Source organism: Hevea brasiliensis, chromosome 2, assembly GCF_030052815.1.
Source record: "Hevea brasiliensis isolate MT/VB/25A 57/8 chromosome 2, ASM3005281v1, whole genome shotgun sequence".
NCBI lineage: Eukaryota > Viridiplantae > Streptophyta > Magnoliopsida > Malpighiales > Euphorbiaceae > Hevea > Hevea brasiliensis.
Genome location: NC_079494.1, coordinates 2,391,185 through 2,396,522, shown reverse-complemented (window position 1 = coordinate 2,396,522; position 5,338 = coordinate 2,391,185). Strand labels below are relative to the sequence as shown.

Sequence of the window (5,338 nt, the reverse complement as noted above, 5' to 3'; positions counted from 1 at the left end):
TGTTATTGTGCATGCCATTGATGTTGTGTTGTTGTGTGTTGGTGTCGTGTGCGTGCGCGGTGCGTGTGTGTGTGTGGCGTGTGTGTGTATGAATGGGGAGGGGACGGGGGATTGAGATCTTACGGGGGACGGGGGGCCTTTCCTGCGGAGTTTGTTGGTTTTCAGTTTTCCCCCGATTTGGTTTTGGTTTAAGTAAAAAAGAGTTCTTTGTTGAGCAGAGAGTTGATTTAAGAGAGGAGATAGAGATCAGATATATATATATATTGATATTTATATGTGTGTTGTGGTGAAAATTATTTTTCTTTTCTATGATATGATGTGAATGTGTTCATTGCATTGATTTCACATAGATTATTATTTTTTATTATAGTTATAGATTTTATGATTAAAATGATATTTTTACTTACTCTCGACGCTCCTCTTCATTTTTTTTTTTTTTTTTTTTTTTTGGGATTTTTTTTATTTTTTTTTGCTTTTTTTTTTGTTTGGCTTGTTGTTTTATTTTATTTTTTTTTTAGTTCTTTTTAGAATTTGTGTATTTTATATTATTATTTTTTTTTTTTTTTTATTATTATATATTTATATGGAAATAAAACATATATATATATATATGATTGATTGGATGATGGAGAGGAGAGCTCCATGTTTTATTGATGATGATGTATATATGGAGGGGTGGGCTCCCCCCCAATTGAGTATTTATTGTGTTTACAGGTCGGGTGAGTCAAAAACTTCCCGTTGGTAGGTCCATTTTATGGCGGGACTCTGTCCGGTTGATTTCTTGAAATTGGGCCCAAATGGGCCTTAGAGTTTGGTTAATGAATAGTTAGGCTTACTACGGGCCTCGGGGGCTTTAGGCTGGCCCAGGTCCTAGAGCCGGTCCGGCCCATAGGTTGGGTCGTGACACTATAAATATGTTAAAAAGATAATAATATATTATTGTACAAAGTGAATTATGAGCCCTACACAATATTAGAGTTAAGGCGATATCAATAAAAATTGATCAGATTTAAAACGGGTCAAATCAAATTTAGAAACAACTGCCATCCATATTGTATTTTAAAATTAAACTATTTAATCTCTTCTTTTTTTTTTTTCATCACACACTTAGGTGATTCCATCCATTTTATTATTAGTGTTTGAAGAAAAATTATCAATTTATCATTGAATATTACAATTATTTACAATTTTATTCTTAATTTTACAATTAATTAATTATAATTTTATCGTTTAACTTCATCTCTTTTATCTTTTTTCTGTTTTTGTGTATCTCTTTCTTTTTCTCTCGTATAAAAAAGAGATAGGGGAGATATAAAGAGAAAAAAAAAATTAAAGGATAAAATTATAAATAATTATAAAATAAAAATGACAAGTAATTACAATATTTAAAAATCAAATAAAAATTTACCTTAAAATACTAATTACAAAATAAATGGAATGACCTAAGCGCGTGACGAAAATAAAAGTTAATGATTAAATGGTTTAATTTAAAAAAACAAAATCTCAAATCTAGCTATTAAATATTACATATATATATATATATATATATATATATATATATATATATTATCATTTTACCCATGAATAAAAGCTTTTTTTTTTTGTTTTTCTGGCGTGCTAACTCAGTACAGTGATTGAGGTACTACTTTTATTATTTGGGCTTAGACTTTTTGTGTTGTTTAATAGTGGTGTGGTGTGGAGTTCATTCATCAAACTTATTTCGTCCCCCATCAACTACCTAACGAGAACTTGAAATTGTTTTAGCACTCAACATAGTGCGTTTGGTAAAATTTTATGTCACCATTACTTCATAATATCTCTATTAGTTGACTGATTATATAATATTAGAGGATAATGTGCCATTGCGCCATTAATCCAATGGAAGAGTTTATGTACTGTAGGGGATTAATAGTTTAAATATAAATAAAAAGTAAAACCATTTACAATTTATTCATTAAAATATAATAAAATCTATATCTATATCTATCTATTTATATCTATATTAATATATAAAAGCAAAAGACAATTCAAATTTCTCACTCGTACATGTCCTATGAATTGTAAATATATTTTTCTATTTTTTAAAAATTTTTAATTTTTTCTTATTTTAATTGGACTAATTTTCATATTTATTTTTTTAAATTTAACAATTAATGTTTGTTTATAATTAATTATGACATTGAAAATCTAATTTAATTATATATATATATAGCAAAGGAAAAAGGTAATTTTCTCTTTTTCTACTTAACAAATTTTTATAAATTTTAAATATGTTTTTCGATTTTTATAAAACAAAGCAAAGAATAAGAGTAAATTTTCACTCTATTTGACAAGTTTTAATTTTAATCAAGAGAAACACATGAATTTTAACTAAAAAATCATCAATTAATTAAAAAGAACGTAGAGAATTCATAATTCGGTAATAAAAGTAAACAAAATCAAATTTCAAATAAATGATTGCACAAAAATAGGTTTTTAGTATATAAATTTTCAAAAATTCTTATGGTGGTAACCTTAATAAAAAAAAAATAGAAGAATTGATGAATACATTTTGCATAGTCATTTAGGTCTAATTTCATAGCTATTTTATTTTATTATTAGTCATTTTTAGCTAATTTCATTAGTTATTTAGTTAGTTTTTCATAATTGTCAATTTTGGATTAATTTGTAATTTTTACTTTGTTTTGTAGGAAAAATAGTGTTTTTGAAGGACTGAAGAGAAATTTTGCCATTTAGGAGTGACTTCTACAGCCAAAGATGTCAAAAACAAGTTTTCAAGCTGAAATATGCATTGACCAAACTGTGCATAACTTGCCGCATAAGCTATGCAGATCTGCATAAGGAGGAAAATCACTGTTCCAATACCTGCCGAATGGTGCATAAGGAGAGTGCATGGCTTATGCAGGTTCACGCCTCCCTTATGCAATCTCACAGAATTGTGCATAACCTATGCGCCAAGTTATGAAGTTTCGCATAAGTGAACCAGAACCAGCCGAAAACTGCATAAGGGACTGCATAACTTATGCAGTACACTTATGCAGTCCCACAAAGGTTTCATTAATGAGCTGGCAGAAGATTCCCTCAGAAAATTCCTCCTAAAACACACCATTTTAGGGCTCCATGTCAGAAAATTTCTATAAATAGCCTTATTTCCCATTTTAGAAAAGAGAGAGGAGCAGAAAAGGAAAGGAAGAGGAGCAAAAAGGGCAACTGAAGAGCCACAAATCTCTCCCACACCATTTCCAACCAGATTTGGAGATTTCTTTCCTTTCTTACATTTTTTCTACATTTCTAGTGTTTAGTTTCTTGTTTCCTAGCTTAGATTAAAGCTTTATTTCCATACCAACTAAGGATATCTTGTAAACATTATGGGTAGTGAGTAGTTTTATTTTGATTCTGGAGTAAGGGTTGTAATATTTGAGATATTTTGTAGATTTTGATTGGGTAATCCATATTTTGTGGTCTTAATGAGTTTTATTCATTTCTTGTGTGCTTAATGACATGCTTAGTGTAGGATCCCATTAAGTGATGTTCTTAATCCATGGTTGAGGCACCGAAAGGAGAAGGCCTTATGATAGATAATCAAGAAATTGAACTTACTTAACTTAGATCTAGAAATAGACTAAGGATTAAGAGGATTCACAGATTAATTAAAGAACCTAATGGGTCTTAATTAACTCTAACTCCACGAAAGTAGGATTAGATTGATTAAGGCACTCTTTGTCTCACTCGAAAGGGTATTCAAAGGTTTTAAGAATTAATCTCCTTAAAACCCGTAAGTTCCACAAGATTGGATAACCAATTTAAAATCCCAAAATAGCTTGAATATGAAATCCCGAACTCCGGAATCACCTTTTTATCATTGTTAATTTCTAATTGAATTTAATTACTTGCCAATTTAAATCTTGCCATATTTGAATTTGCTTATTTTAATTTGATGCAAATTTAGTTAATTAATACATTGTTGGATAGATTATTAACTTTGCACATATAGATTTCATACTCCAATACCCATCAATTTATTGTTTTAATTTCAAAAAAATAGTTCAATTTAGTCAACTTTTTTATATCAAAAATTCAATCATTAACACAACTCCTCGTGGGAACGATATCTTTTCTATATTACTTGAACGACCTGTGCACTTGCGGTTGGGCCACATCAAGTTTTTGGCGCCGTTGCCGGGGAGTTATTTGTTTAAGATTGAATTCTTGATTATTTTAGTTGTTTATAGTTTTATCTTTGTTATCTTTTCATTTTGTGTTTGTTTATTCTTTTTCAGGTACTTTTAATCTTTTATGAGAAGAGCTAGAAGCACAAGTGACACATCCTTATTGTTCAATCTTGAAATTGAGAAATTTTGTAAAGCCAACAAGAAAGAAACCAGAAAAAGAAAAGAAGCATTGAGAGAAACTGAATTAGAAGAAGTCATGGCTGACGAAAGAATCAGAATTGGTGGTGGTAATGCTGGAAATGAACGAAACAATGAAAATGCAGCCCAAGGTGAAGAATTTGTAAATGCTAATGTGCCTAGGGGAAGTATGATGGATCATGCTTTTCCTCATTTTGATGACTTGAGAGAAAGTATAGCAAGACCAAGAATTGATGCAAATAGCTACAAGATGGATTTTGGAGTTCTTCAAATGATTCAAAATTCTCAATTCGGAGGACATCCTTCTGAAAATCCACACACACATCTGAAGAAGTTTGCTATGATTTGTGACATGTAAAAACAACCTGGAGTATCTGATGATGCAGCAAGATTGAAGCTATTCCCATTCTCTTTGAAAGATAGAGCATTGGATTGGCTTGATTCTTTGCCTCACAACTCCATTACAAATTGGGAGCAACTTACTGATGCATTTCTTGCACAATATTTTCCACCTGGAAAAACTCAAGAATTGACGAATCAAATGACAGCTTTCAGACCAAGAGAAGATGAAACTCTCTATGAGTCATGGATGAGATGGAAGGAATTAGAGAGACAATGCCCACATCATGCCATTACAAAATGGATGATAAATCAGAATTTTTACACCAATGTTACTCCTGCTATCAGAGGAATCATTGATGCTCAAATAGGAGGAGAATTTATCATGAAGCATGAAGATGAAGCTTATGAGCTATTGGAGAAAATTGCAAAGAATACTCATCTTTGGAGTAGTCCAAGAGGACCAGCTCCAACTCAAAAAAGGCAAGCTGCTGGAATGTATGATCTTGATCCGTTCAACATGATTAATGCAAAGTTTGATGCACTTACAAATGTTTTGGCTAAGAAGATGGAAGATTTAAGTATGTTGGTTAGTTCATCATCATCATCTGGAAGTTCACAACAAGTTG

At 30.7% G+C, this 5,338-nt stretch overlaps 1 non-coding gene across 1 annotated transcript; it reads right to left on the bottom strand.

Annotated features, from left to right (window-relative positions):
- Positions 1-4,896: 4,896 nt before the first annotated feature.
- LOC131178147 (small nucleolar RNA R71) lies at positions 4,897-5,003 on the bottom strand. Its single transcript, XR_009147278.1, has one exon. It is a non-coding gene; the product is annotated as a small nucleolar RNA R71 (small nucleolar RNA).
- Between the last annotated feature and the right edge of the window lie 335 nt (positions 5,004-5,338).